The 3,467-nt window shown below is 38.7% G+C and overlaps 1 pseudogene; it reads right to left on the bottom strand.

The window, feature by feature from the left end:
- Positions 1-902: 902 nt before the first annotated feature.
- On the bottom strand, positions 903-1,305 carry LOC138823852 (histone H2A.Z pseudogene; annotated as a pseudogene).
- Between the last annotated feature and the right edge of the window lie 2,162 nt (positions 1,306-3,467).

Here is a 3,467-nt window from a genome sequence, read left to right as displayed (position 1 = left end):
TGTTTCCTCTTCCCATCCTTTCTCCTTCCTCCCCCCCACCAAAGTTGTAAAGTTCGTTTTTAGACATAATGAATTGTACATCTCATTGTGGCAATGGGTCCACCTGTATCCTTATTTAAAAGATTTGCTTTATCCCTTCCCTTCCACAAATTATACCAACATCAAAAACAGTGAAAACAGGGGTTATACTGTGGAGGAGAAAACTACAAAGCAACAAATAAATCATCTTATAAATATGTTAGAAACAATTCCATTAAAAAAAAAACATGTGAATCCTTATGTTGGGGTTCATTTTACCTAACACCAACGTATCTGACATTTTCTGCTTGTCTCAGGCATATACTAGTTATTGCAAATAAGGGAAACCATGGGACCTATGTTTCTCTGGGCTTGTCTTACTTCACTTAATATAATTTTTTCGAAATCTTTCCATATCCTAACAAATGGGCAATGTCATAGAATTCCATTATATATATATATATATATATATCACATTTTTCACATTTTTCACATTTTTCACATTTTTCACATTTTTTTGGGATATGACCTTTATTGAGCTTATCCACTGCAGTGGAAATAATGTCTGTTCAAAACCAAATGTTGTTACTATAACTTCTGCATCACAATTAAAATCCAAACAGTTTTTTAAAAAGTTAATCAAAACCCACTACTTCAGAGTCAATAGCTTCTTTGAAGCCACAGTAACACTTAAATATGGTTAAGACTCGAATGCAGAAATTTGGTTGGTTGGAAAGATAATTAAACTTTCAACCTGCTCAAATAGAATTACAAAGAGGCAGAATTGTGTTTTTTCACAGAGATACAGTCCACTGGATTCACCAACACTGGACAGCTGTTAAGAGTATTTAGAGTCCTGAGATAACAAGGAAACCAGGCATCCTTTAGAGAGTCTTCTGTTGTCCTTTCTTCCCAATAAGAGACTTGTGGATGTGGGGGATGACACCACTACCAGCAATGGTAGCCTTGATGAGAGAGTCCAATTCTTCATCTCCACGAATAACAAGTTGCAAGTGACAAGAGGTAATAAGCTTTACCTTTAAATCTTTTGATGCATTTCCTACCAACTCAAGTTCCTCCGCAGTGAGGTACTCCAGGATGGCTGTGCTGTACATAGCGACGGTCGCTCCCACACTTACGTGGCTGGTTGTCCTAGAATTCAGATGTCGATGAATTCGGCCAACTGGGAACTGCAAGCCGGCTCTCTGCGAGCAGAAAACCACCTTTGTCTTGGTCTTTCTGGAGTCCTTCCCAGCCTTACCACCAGCCATCTCGAATTCTGCTGAAGCTCACGCAAGCAAGGCAGCGAAAAGGCTATTCGGAGGCATGGCGAGGCCTCGGACACCTACTCCGTCGTCGCACAGTGATTCAAACTCATTTTTCACATTTTTTGTCTGCAAAATCATCTCAGTTTTGGAGTTCTTACATAGACCAGTGCTGTGAAGGACACAGCCCATGACACTCTTTGCATGACTCAGCACACAGCACCAAATGCAGGACTCAGCGCACTGCACCCTGTAAAGGACTCAGCACATAGCACCTTGTGCAAGACTCAGAACAGAACACCCTGTGAAGGGCTCAGCACATAGCTCTATTCCACAAATTGTTGATAGAATTAGGATGGTTTCATCAGTATCACCATTCACAAACCACACAAGATCACATCTAATGGTTTAGAAGGGTGTTTTTTTGAGGGGTGTTACCCATGGGGCTTGAACTCAAAGCATGTGCATACTGTTCTAATAACATTTGCTCAGGGCTAGAGCTCTACCACTAGGAGCCACATATCGAAGAGTCTCACAGACTTCCTACCAAGGCTGGGTTTTAAAGCCACCAAACAGCTAGGAAGATGGGGTTAAGCCAGCCAGCAGGGTCTGGTTCCGTGCAGCTGGGTTGCAGTGCTTTACATCTGGCTAAGTCAGGTTAGGTGGCAGCTGTCAGCACCAGACTCCTAGTTTGCTCTGTGATGATGTACTTGAAATCCTGTCCTTATTGCAGTTAGAACATTCTACCTTGTTTTTGGCAGCAGTCCTGGGCCTTGAGTAAGGAGTTAGAAATGTCCCTAAGCGTTGGTGCTCCAGGCTAGCACTCGATTGAAAAACAGCAGAACTTCTCGATTTTCTGTTTATGTGGCACTGAGGAATCCAACCCAATGCTTTGTGCTAACTAGGCAAGCACTCAACCACCGAGCCCCAGGAATAAACGAAGTATAAATAGATAGAGCTTCCTTATACAAATATTATATACCAAAAGGAGAGATGTCTGTATATTATTGAATTATAGATAATATTACTACCAATTATTAGGTATTCAATAATGTCTCCATTTAATGACGTGTCCCAGCTGAACAATTAATAAAGCATTAATTAATAATTACTCAATATCCTGTTATTTTTTTCATATATGTACATACATACGTATAATTATATATTTTATAGAATGAGACAAATTAAATTATGCATCGTGCATTACTACCAGTTATTAGGTATTTAATTATGTCTCCATGTAATTTTTATTCTGTTAATGCTCAATAAAATATTAATCAACTTAATCCAAGTCCTATAATTATTGCGTCTAATTTTATCCCAGAATGATTCACAACTAATGCAATCTGTTTTTCATTTATTGTGTTGACAATTATTTCACCTATGACATTTATTACCTTCATGACATCCTATTACATAGCATATAGATTTTCACACAATTTATACATTCTACCTGTCACCAAGAACTTTCAAAAAAAGGAAAATGTGTCACGCTCGGCTTCTCACTCCAAGATTACATTTTTGGCAGTGCTGGGATCTAAACTCAGGGCCTAGAAGGCTCAGTTCATGAATGGGTAACAGCCAGCACAGCAGCCGCTAGCCAGTGCAGCTGCCAGGCAGTTTTGAGGCCCTGAGATCGAGCCCTGTATGTTGACTTCATATTGCGCTTAGTGTAGTTATTCATTTAATTTTTTGGTTTATACATTTATTTACCATTTATTTTATTGACTGTTATTATACATACAATATTTACTTCATTTATTACATAGGATATAGATTTTCCTATGTATGAAACTTCAGACCTGACACACATGCCTTTCATAGAAAATGAAAGCATGTGACACCATGGGCTCCTTACTCCACGATTCAATTTTTGTGAGTTCTGGCATTTGAACTCACAACCTACAAGGCCTAATTCATGAATGGGTGAGTGTCAACACGCCAGCCTCAGGCATGTAGAGCTGACAAGCAGTTCCTAGCACCTGAGATTGAGCCCTAGGGGTTGACAAAATTAGAACAGATTGACATGCAGATGGTAGTACACAAATAAATATAGATCTTTAAAGAGTGCCAGAGATGTCTATATATTCTTCATTTATATAAATTATACTCCTAGCAATTCTTGGGTATTTATTATGCCTCCATGTAATTAATATTATTGTTTTCATCCTTAATGAAATATTG

The sequence above is a fragment of the Dipodomys merriami genome, unplaced genomic scaffold, assembly GCF_024711535.1.
Source record: "Dipodomys merriami isolate MVZ:Mamm:240054 unplaced genomic scaffold, mDipMer1.0.p SCAF_124, whole genome shotgun sequence".
Taxonomy (NCBI): domain Eukaryota; kingdom Metazoa; phylum Chordata; class Mammalia; order Rodentia; family Heteromyidae; genus Dipodomys; species Dipodomys merriami.
This window is presented reverse-complemented; position numbering and strand designations above follow the sequence as displayed.